The sequence below is a fragment of the Juglans microcarpa x Juglans regia genome, chromosome 8S (genome assembly GCF_004785595.1).
Source record: "Juglans microcarpa x Juglans regia isolate MS1-56 chromosome 8S, Jm3101_v1.0, whole genome shotgun sequence".
Classification (NCBI taxonomy): Eukaryota; Viridiplantae; Streptophyta; class Magnoliopsida; order Fagales; family Juglandaceae; genus Juglans; species Juglans microcarpa x Juglans regia.
The window spans coordinates 18,246,707-18,258,771 of NC_054609.1; the positions used below are offsets into that span (position 1 = coordinate 18,246,707).

Consider the following 12,065-nt stretch of genomic DNA (forward strand, 5'->3'; position numbering starts at 1 on the left):
CTGAACTAAAGAGAGAAAAAAACAGAAGTGCAACACATAAAATTGATTTTCCTTTTTCTAGTACAGAAGATTATCTGCTTTATATTCACGTCTGTGATGGCAAAACCACAACACCCTGCCCCTTGTGTTGTTTTTATTGGCATCAGGTGTCCAAGAACAACGTCCCGACTAATCTTATAGATGCACAGACCCTTGACAAGCAATTTCCTATAAATGCACGTTTGGTAATTCAAGGAAAAAAAATCCTACAATCCAATAGTCTTTAAAGATCATTTGCACCCAATGAGATTCAAATCTTAGATCTTGAAGAAAGCATACCATCAAGACCAAGGCCTCTACTACCTTTCATCTTGGGTTTCAATCAGAAGTGTAGTTGGTTTATTGTTGTTTGCAAATTGCGTGTTGCCTTGGCGGTATTTTTATTGCCTAATGTTACTACTAGTAGTTCATATACTCCCATAAACGAGGAGTTGGCTGTTTTCCATTATTCATGTTGATAGCTTTACTGGCTTAAAAACAAGTTTAAATAATTTTAATTTAAGAAAGTTTATGTTAATATGTTTGCTGTAAATGGGATACTTTTCTTTTGATTTTATATTTTTCTCTTCCCTTTTTTAAATATTCTTTGACCTAATTTTATTTTTTTATATTTTGTGCTACATATATAAAAGAATTACAGACTTGATTTTATGTGATTCGTTAATCTATTTTACGGTAAAAATAATTTTGTAATATTATATAAGATGTTCATGAAGCTGTGAATTTAATCTCATATAATTTTTTTTAGCTAACGTATTTCTTTTTATCTTTTTATAAAAGCTGACATTGTGATAGCAGCCCAAGATAGGCAATTTCTGCCAAGTGAATTCATATGGATTTTGTTACCATAAAGGTGATATAAAATTGCTGACCACATGAACAAAAAAAAAAAGGATGCTGACAACATGCCATTATGTTCTCAAGTGGGAGTTGGCGCCCGAATTAAACTGAGATGAAAAAGGATAAAACAACAGCAAAAGAACAAAAGAGATGTGGCAAAATTAAGAGATGATGAAGTACATTGCAATTTTCCTATAATTGTAATTATATGCGATAGTAAAGTGTGTAAGCGTTATATAATTATTTTAAAAAATAGTAGAGTTTATTATTAAAAAATTATTTTTTTTATGTAAGTCACATATTTATTTATATTTTTTAAAGTAATTATATGACACTTGCACAATTATGACTGCAACTATCATTTCTTAGAGAAGATAATCCAATTTTGTACTCAAATATGATGCGATAAATATTTACAGTTACAAAGAAATTTTATAAAAATAAATCACAAACTAACATAATTTGATATGATACTTTATGTTTATTTTTTTAAAAAAATAATTTTAAAATATGACGTATCATATCAAATTACATTAATTTAAAATTTTATTTCTTTAAAATCTCCTAAAATTAAAAGCATTTCTAAATCAAAAGGGAAAAGGGTAAAAAATGAAAATCATCTCTCATCCAAACTTCTTCCTTTCCTCGAAATTGCCAATATTTCCAGGTCCCACCAAAGATATAAAAACTTCCAACATAGTCTGCATAGAGCTAAAAAACAAGAAAATCTTACCCAAAAAAAAGATTGGAAGAAGAAGGAGAACTAACAAATAAACAAAGTTAATGTTTTCACATGCACACAAAAACCAAAAAGGCAAGATCAGAACCCAAATTGCAGTGCACAAAATTGATAGGACACTTCCATGGACTATGAGGGGCCTTTCCTTTCGTCACTCAAACCTGAACTTTCTTTTGTCTTTGCTTCTGTTTTCTTCTGCTCAGTCCTTCTGCCCCCATCTCTGCTTGCTGCAAGCCATCTCACTGGGACCCTCATGGTTTGTTTTTGCATTGTCATTTCAACATCCCAAGCACAATCACAGAGATCTAAAACAACGTTGCAATACACAGCTAAAATCGAATGCAAAAGTAAGACTGGAAGTGAACGGATTACATCGAAAAGGAAATCCAAAGTATACATCTTTTATGTTATAAACTGAAATGAAATCTCGTTGTTGGTTTGAATGTCATGAAGCTTATCCACATCCTCCAAGAGAAAACAGATACATATTATAAAGAGACAGAAGCAAAAAGGCGGACAGAAAATCTGGAATTGATAATGAAACAGTTTTGAAACTCTGAACATCCAAGGCTCTACAGATATAGGGACTGATCTAAAAGTTCAAGCTTTTTTACTCACCAACTTTCGTTGAAGGAATTAATAGCCTCCCCTGTCTAATTTACTACTGCATAAAACATATCTCCTTCATTTGTTTCTTTGATATCTGAAGGAATGGGAATGGGATTTTCTTCAAGAAGCAGTAAGGCACAAATGCAAAACCCAAAAGAGCAAGTTACGGACATCAGAACGAACAACTTCTTCATTAACTTTCGGTATGAACAACATCGATCATCGATAAAAGAGTAATTGAAAAGGGACACTAAGAAACTGTTAAAAAAATTAAGAGATTGAGCCGATCCCGCCAATATCACCACCACCAAAACCATAATCAATATGGAAAGAAGCAGAAGAGGATCAGGAAGAACAGAACTAGTTGCGAAGATTGAACTTGGGAAATGGGATTGCTTCTATAACCTGAGAAACCAAAATATAAGCCGAAGGAACCCGTTTTCTTCAGAAACTTTCTGATGAGAAAGATAAAACATGATTCACTCTTCCAAGTTGCAAGCTGCCTCTCCATGCTTCGCTCCTGCTGCCACCCCCTCCACAACTCTAGCATTACAAGATAGCCAGATAAATAATGAGGTAAAAGGTGGGTTTTTTCTTCCTTCTTCCTGAGCCAGCCCCACAAAAGAACAAGGTAGGTCGGTACATTAAATTTAATTGGTCAGAAAAAACCAACAAGAATTAAATTCAAAGAAGAAACCCAACATGGGATTTGTGTTGTACGTTTTACCTCCTACTTTCTTTTGTTTCCCTTGAGAAGCAACCCTTGACGCTGTTCCCTTCCCTTGTCCCATCGTAAGAGAGCAGCAAAGCAAAGAATAAACATGTTTAAGTAGTGTGCGTTATAAGCGGCTGAGAACATTTTTAGGCGTTGTTTTTTGCCTTTGCGTGCGTGTCTTCTGTCTGTCCCACTCTAGCTGTGAGTCGTGACTATGTGACATTGTGACCGACTGTCTAAACGAATACAATAAAGTGGGCGATACATGAGGGAATGATTCGGAACTATTTACCATCTCACGTCTCATATTTTATAAAAAATATTTTTATAAAAAAATTATAGAGATGAAATGTAAAAATAAATAGTAAACGATATATAGTAAATAATAAATAACTGGTGAAATTAAACGGAGATTGTGTGTGGTACGGTTTGAATGGGGTCATTGCTTTGTCTGCCTCAAACCCTCTTTTGACCTTGCTAGCTAGATTTGCGCAAACACATACTGTCCACTTCTGGTTTCTTTGCCTAACCCTTCGTCAACTCAAAAAACTGCTGCGTCATACGATTAAATTACTATATAATCATAAAAATATTATCTTTTTCTATCTCATCAAAGTTCGGACTGATTTCGTCACTTGATATATACAAATAAAAGAAGCATTGCTTTAATGGCAGTTTTTTGAATTCTGAGGCCAGCCTGACTCTTAACTGACCAAACAGGCACAAGGACCGAGGCTAAAATTCATCGAGACCGCCATCACCACCAAACCCTACAAACAACTGAAGCCTAACATTCGTTTGTGGATTTTGGGGAGGTGAGCAACCAAGCAATCTAAACAATAAACAAGCAGCCTCTGTGTGTTCAAACTTCAAAGACACTCTAGTCAAATATCAAACCCCACCATTTGTGGGGCGGGGGCCCCCCATTTGAGGAGCTGGGTCCCATGTAAGGAAATGGGTAATTTTGTGTGTTTGGTCCTGGATCGGTAAAAGTACCCCGGATTTCACGTATCCATGTCAACAGAAGGACTCTCGCTCCAAAGTTAAACACACGGAGAGAGAGAGAGGTCTTAACTCTAGCTCAGAAGATGGGATTGTATTTACATTTATGGGTCTCTGCAATTTACTTGAACGGGGTGATGAAGTGTGGGTTCACCCTCTGAAAGCGTGTGCGCATGGATCACCATTTAAGAGCAGAAAACTGTTGTGTATTTCTATTGGCAAAAGATGATAACGATACGATCATACAAAATCAACAAGAAATCTTTTAAAACTATCTTCCATCTCTTTTTTACAATAAATCGTTTCGATCATGGCAAAATTAACCATCATATTCTATATATATCCTTCGTCGAAGGTCTCTCAGGCAACAGTAATGGTAATGGCTGCCTCCAAGAGAGGAGTTTCTGAAAGCTCTGGTTTTTACCAAAACGAAGCTGATCCGGAGACGGGTAACCTTGAAAAAAAAAATAAACAAACAAACTAAAACTTGTAATGTTCTGCATCTGATCGAATGGTGTATGAAAAGGGTGCAAGGATATCAGATCGTTTTCGACCCAGATCTTCAAAACTATATCCAAGTACTGATTTTGGTGGGTGTCACTGAAACTTTTTGACAGTCTCAGATACAATTGTGAAATGTCCAGTATTCATCTAAGAGAAAGAAGTCCACAAAACATATTCGTTTTCTTTAGGGTGAGAGAGAGAAAGAGAGAGTTAAGTAATTTATAAAACGTCCTTACCTTACTGTGTTTCCCAGAGGATAAAGCAAGAAAGCTCGATCGTTGAACAGCCCAGATCCATAATTTTACAAATGGTTTACTGAACATGAAGTGTGCTGTGGAGAGACATCCACAAATATGGAAAGTATTCAGTCCATTGTATAAAAATAATCTTATAGGTTGATGTGATTTGATATAATTCGTCAAATTATAAAATTATTTTTATTATAAAATAAATTTAATAGATGAGATGAAATTACCTCAATTTATTTTATATAATTCCATTTTGGGTATCTCGGTGACTCTACAAACATATATATACACATATGATTCATGCCTTAAATTGTTATTGAAGTGGGTGGACAGTCAAATGAGCCTCTTTTTTTTACGTTTTTCTTATAAGGATGTGAAATTATGCTGTGAGTATAGGTGCCAAACTTCTATATTCCACCAAAACAAATCCTCCTTTTAATGCACAAGAAAGGTAAATTAAAGAGCCTCTGATCTCAGTGATCTTTCAAGTCGCAATCACATTCTGTTCTTTATGTTTATCTATATTTTATTCATTTCACCAAAGCAATCCAAAAGCTCTTTCTACAGACTGAAACCAAATAAAAAAACTTTTAGGCCAGTCCTTGTGTATTTCTACACTCCTCAGCCCTTTCGTCTTGATCCTCTCCCATCTTTCCCTAGATAGGCTAGATGATTGATAGATTAATGATAAAGCTTTTTGTTGTTTTCCTTTTTCTCTAAGTCCGAAAAGTCTCAACTATCACTCTGTATCAGCACAACAATCACATGCACCGTTGCTCGCGCAATCCTTGGACACGGATATTTCAAATCAGCCCAAAATTGCCACCATCCGACTAGTGAGTTAGGCTCACACATGTTGCATATATATATATATATATATATATATATATATATATATATATATATCGCATGCATGTGAGTCTCATGTGTCACCTTAAAATCGCATTTCTAACTATCACATGTGCAACATTATCGAGTTCATTGGGCTATAAGCTTAGTTTTTGTAATCATATATATTTTTTTTGAGGAATTTTATACATCAGTTAATATTCACTTTCACACTTCATACATATAGTTTTTTATTCATAGAGTATGAGGGTGTTTTTCATAAAGTATGAGGTGTGAGAATAGTGAATAGTGACTGATGAGAAGAATTTTTCATTTCTTTTAGTCTATCCCACCCTATTTTGTTCACACTAGCATGAGCTCCACACATAAGTACAGTCACACGTGGTCCATATATATATATATGTATGAGATGGGATTTTTCTTTTGGTATGTTGTGTACTGAAGTGATTTCTGATGATCTGCAAATAGTAATGAAAAAGTAATGAAAAGTTAATGTAAAATATATATATTAAATAGTAGTAGAGTGATCTCAGACATAACTTAATCTTAGGTATATTGTTTTTATTTCTCTTGATTGAGGACATAGAGAAGGGATTTTTTTTTTTTAAAGAATCATAACTTCTATTAATAAATTAAAGGAAATTACAGACATTTATCAAGCCAAAAGACTTGAGAAAGAGAAAGAAAGTCTGGAATACAATTCCACCACATAGCGATATCATCTACATTTATCGCATAACGAGCTAAACAATAAGCTGCTCTATTTCCTTCTCTATGTCCATAGATAAAATTACATTCAACAAAATGCGTGGAAAGTAACTTAATCTCTCGATATAACAACCCAAGCAAAGAATCTTCCATTGTATGACACTGCAAAGCCTCGACTACTAACAAGCAATCTGATTCAACTTGAATGTTTGCAATGCCCATACTAGAACACAACTACAGCCCTCGAAAAACAACAGTTAGTTCAATAACTTCCGGTTCCTCAACCTCATGTTCAAGCTTACTAGCTGCCATTAGAACTTTACCATGGTCATCACATTAAATACAACCCATACCAGATTTGCCTACCTTCCTAGAAACAGTTCCATCAACATTTAACTTTAATAAACCTGCTGGTGGAGGGAGGTATAGTTTCTGAGCAAACTCAGTGCATTGGCAGCAACATTTCCTGGACTTAGAATGACTTAATCATGTATCATTTTGTTATGCCCATACTAGAAACTCCTGCCAATACAAAGAACATAGACAACTTCTCACTGAGTACACCTTCACAAAGGGATAAAATAACATCATATATTCTCATATCAGCAGCAAAGCTCATTTCTGGCATGATCTCCCTCCAAATACTCTGTAACCTGGCATAATTTGTCAAAGCATGATTGAGACCTTTACCCTAGAAACCACAAAACCCACACTGTGCATCAATTATCACTTTTCTCTTCAACAAATTATCTTTTGTGGGGAGCCCTTCTTTGCAAGCATGCCAAACAAAAACTTTAATTTTACTTGGCACTGGCATCTTCCAAATCTGTCTCCATACAACCTTAGTAGAGCTAGCTGATGAAGTTTCTACGCCATGTGATCCCAACCTTGTTTTAAGAAACTTGTAGCAGTTTTTCACGCTAAAGACTCAATTTCTCTCCTGAGCCCATATTCGCCTATCACTATTTACTCTTGGACAGATTACTATCTTGAGAATATTAGATGCAGGAGGAACTAAGTCAGATGATGCTAAGTTGTCAGATTGCATGTTGATTGCGCTAAAATACCTAGAGATGGCAGATCAGTGCAAAGAGGGCAGGAAATCATGATTTTTCCTTGATCGGGGTAATTTTGGGCACGTTTCGGTATTTTGGCTATGAGTATCAGAATCGCGCATATGACCCCAATTCGGAAAGCTCTTTTCGGTGCACATGTCATAGGAACTGAGCCATACTCAGTGTGCATCATTTTCGAAGCCAAATTCAACTGTTTTCCCCTCTGATTTCCTATTTTTAATTATTTGTTTCCTTTTATAGTTTTATTTTATTTACTATTTTGGAAGTGATTCTAAACTCGATTTGGGCCAGATTTTTGGCAGATTACTTCTTTATTTAGTTATTTAGTTTTGGCATGAATATTAGGATTTTGCTATTTTTGGTAAAATTTCAATATAGTCCATTTTCAGCTATTACAACCCGGCTTGTGGGTTGATTTGGGCATGCTTGAATATTGATAATTTGAATTGAACATCAGAGATGTTTTCTCTGTGTTTTTAGGCGATTCACTTGTTTTCTTTCCTGTGAATTATCTGTTGAAACTAGCTTGCAGAATAATCTATATTCTGTCTGACGTCAATATCTGCCACCACATTTGGATTGAAGAGAGATCTCAGCTTGTGCATATCCCAACTTCTTGCATCAGCTTCAAAGAGAGTACTAACAACATCTCCAATACTAGTGTCTAGCCCAATCAAACCCTCTGAAAGCAGAGCCCCATGCCCTAGAATCCACTGATCAGACCATATTTTAGTTGTTCTTCCATCACCAATCCTCCATCTACAACCTTCAAGCATCCATTTATTTGCTTCTCATATATCCCCTCCAAGTGTAAGATGGACTCCTTCCTAACTCAGCTCGTGCAAAAGTGGAATTAAGAAAGTATTTTGACTTAAACAACTTGAATATGAGAGAATTATCATTTTGTAGCAATCTCCAACCTTGTTTTGCCAAAAGTGCTAAATTAAATAACCTGAGTTCTTTAAACCCCATCTCCCCCCCCCCCCCCAAGATTTTGTCTCACACATTCGACACCAACTCACCCAATGAATCTTCCTTTCTTCTCCTTTTTGTCCCCACCAAAATTTCGACATTAATCCCTCCAAATCAAAACATAAAGAAGAAGGTAACAAAAAATAGCTCATAGAATAGGAAGGGATAGAGAATACCACTGCTTTTAAAAGCACTTCCTTTCCCCCTTGAGATAAGAACTTTTATTTCTAAGATTAAAGCTTTTCCCAAATTTTCTATTTTATAGAGTGAAAAGTTCTATGCCTAGACCTATCCACAATAAGAGGAAGTCTTAGGTATCGTTCATACTGCTGAATCTCACAATTTCCAAAGTTGTTTTATTTCATTTGTAACTTCCCTTGAAACATTGCTACTAAATACCATAATTGTATTCTCCTTGTTGATTCTCTGAGCTAAAACAGATTTATATCTATCTAGAATAGCCTACACTCTTCTGTTTTCCCCCACCTCAACCTTACAAAAAATAACAATATCACCTGCAAAGAGCAGATGATTAATGTTTGGAGCACCTCTACAGATTTTCAGACTAGAAATCTCCCCTTTTAACCTTGCTTTCTTTAATAATGTAATCAAACCTTCAGTACATAGAAGAAATAAATAGGGGGATAAGAGGTCCCCTTGCCTCAATCCTCTAGTTGGATTTATAGGGCTTTTTGGATCACCATTGATTAGCACTGAATAAGAAACAGAGCTGACACAATACATAATCAAGCTAATGAAATTCTGGTTGAACCCCATCATCTCCATTACTGACTTAATAAAGCTCCATTCAACTCTGTCATACGCCTTACTTATGTCTAATTTCAAAGACATAAACCCTTTCTTTTCCTTTTTCTTTCTTTTAAGGTAATGCATTAACTCATAAGCAATTATAACATTATCTATAATCATACGACTAGAAACAATAGCACTTTGGCTCTCCCCAATAACCCCATTCAAAACAGTTTTCAATCTAATAGTAATCACCTTTGTAATCAATTTATAAGTCACGTTACAAAGACTAATGAGCCTATAATCACTGACTTTTAAAGGAGATTTCTTTTTTGGTATAAGAGTAATATATGTGTGATTTAAAGAGGCTGGAAAATAACCTGAATTCAATGCCTCCAGAACTGTAAAAGTCACTGACTCACCCACCACATGCCAATATTTTTGAAAGAAGACTGGAGACATGTCATCTGGACCTGAAGCTGTTGAGGGATCCATCTGGACAAGTGCACTTTTGATCTCATCCACAGAGTAAACCTTTGTCAACTCATCATTCATTGCAGTATTCACTCTACCTGATAAAGACTCTAGAAAATCCAAAGAACCACTTGGATTAGAGCAAGTAAACAAATTTTGGAAGTAATGCGGGATTATTCTGTCCTGACCGTGAGATTCATGCCAAATCCCATAATCACCCTGTATTTTAATTAGTTTGTTCTTCCTCCTCCTTTGTGAAGTTTTCATATGGAAATACGTTGAGTTTTGGTCTCCGTCCTTCAACCACAATGCTTTAGACCTTTGTCACCACATAATTTCATGCCTTTCAAGCCATTTTAGCACCTCGTCTCTTACACAATCATATTCCTCTGTACCAACCCCAAATAGGCCTTTGTCATGAACCAAAGCGAAATTTTATTTTGCTCTACGAAGTTTCTGTTGCACATGCCCAAAAGACTGTCTATTCCAGGAACTCAACTAATTTCCATAGCTTTTAATGACATTTATCACCTCACCCATGTTGGACGGAGATGCACATTTTTCCCAATTTTCTTGATTAATTTTCTCACAAGCTTCTTCACCTACCCACATAGCCTCAAATTTAAAAGACTTTTTAACTCTAGAAAGCTCCAAAACACATTCCATATCTACCCAAATCGGCACATGATCCAAGTATGCTACCAAGCCATGAGTAACATTGGCATTTGGGAACAAGTTCCACAAAGAAAAATTAGCTAGGCAACAGTCTTGCCTTTTATTGATGCACTATTCCCTTTCCCTACGGTTACCCCAAGTAAAAGGACTACCTCTAGATCTTAAGTCTCTCAAGCCACAGTCATCAACCACTGTCCTAAAGAATTCAATTTGTCTCTCAAGTCGGGGCCTCCCACCCCTTTTTTCAGAGCGACACAGCACTTCATTGAAATCCCATAGGACCAACCAAGGATCCTCATTCGCACTTCTCAAAGTCCTCATCAACTCCTAGGTTCAAAACCTTTTACTAACATTGGGATCGATTTCCATAAATACCAGATATAAACCAAGAATTCGAATCACATTGAATAACAACATGAATATGGAAATTAGAGAAACTAATAATAGATAAATCCACATCCTTTCCCCATAACAAAGCTAAACCCCCATTCTTCCACAAAAACCAATCGGTAAGCAATTAGAAAAACCAAATTTGAACTTATAGTGCTTGAATTCACGAACTGAAAACCTTGTTTCTTGCAAGAACAGCACATCGAGCCCTTCCCTCCTGATCAAATCATAGAGGATACAAATGCCCCATACGTTCCCAAGCCCACGAGCATTCCAGCTCATATTTCTCATGGTTCCCGGTGGTGCTGGACACCGGCCGCCATCGATTGATCTGTTGAATCACCATTGACCTCGCTAGCACCGCTCTTATAAATTCCATTCCTGGGCCTTGAGACTTTAGAAGCCTATCCATGAGCCCTTCAGAAGTAAAATTCTTAACTTTCCTCACATATTCAGAAACATGATGGTTTCCCTTTGACTAAAAGCCGTTGAGTTGACCTTGTACAACCATCGTCTCAGAATCCATATCCTAAAAACTCGCCAACTGCTTTCCTTTGTTTAACGTGGCCATTATCTCTGTATCCTTAACCAACTGAACTTCAACTCCCTTGTCTCTTTCAAGAATTACTCCACTAGTTTCACCTGCCAAATGATCACCAGGTTTCGTCGGCGAAGCCTCTCCTTCCACAGACACCAGTGAAGATCCCATAACAAGACCTAAATTGTGTTTCACTGATCTAGACTTATCTCTGGATTGAGAAACCTTACCACATTCACTAGACCTTGTAGCCCTCAGCCAAGCACCGTATGGGAGTTCAATTGCATCAGAAAGTAGGGATTTTCCCCAATAAACATAGTCCTTATCGGCATGACCTAGACGCCCGCATCTATAATAGAAATTGGGCATCCTCTCATAGGAAAATCAAACCCAGAAAGATTTTCCAGTGCCAATGTTAATTTTAGTTCCTCGCATTAAAGGTTTGAACACATTAATAGCAACACGCAATCGCATAAATTCGCCCCATGCTATTTTCCCTTCAACCAGATCCACCTCCTCTACCCTGCCAACTTTGTTGCCAACCAAACGGCCCACGTACTCATTCCTGGCCATGAAGGGAAGATCATGTAGTCTAATCCAAAACAAAGCCTCTGTAAATGAAATCTAATGAACCTACTGACTACCATAAACTTCCTTCATCAGAATAAGTTGCTTGTCAAACGATCGAGAACCCTCTCTGAGAACATTTTCTTTATCTCAAATATCATCAAACTCCACAAGGAACAACTCTGCATTCAGATCCCTGAATCTAACCCGGTGCACAGGCCTCCAAGCTTTCCTCATCATAGCCTTAAACATGTCCTTATTGCAGTGCTTATTAGTGAACAACTTTAGAATCAAACACTTCCCCCCACATAATAGTGCATTTTCCAACTTATCTAGTTCCACCACCACCTCCTCATTCTCCTCGTCTGTC

General features: G+C 36.5%; 1 long non-coding RNA gene across 1 annotated transcript; it reads right to left on the reverse strand.

Annotated features, from left to right (window-relative positions):
• Nucleotides 1-2,401: 2,401 nt before the first annotated feature.
• LOC121243903 lies at nt 2,402-3,213 on the reverse strand. Its single transcript, XR_005936323.1, has 2 exons — nt 2,955-3,213; nt 2,402-2,832 (listed from the first exon to the last, which is right to left on the reverse strand). It is a non-coding gene; the product is annotated as an uncharacterized LOC121243903 (long non-coding RNA).
• Nucleotides 3,214-12,065: the final 8,852 nt, after the last annotated feature.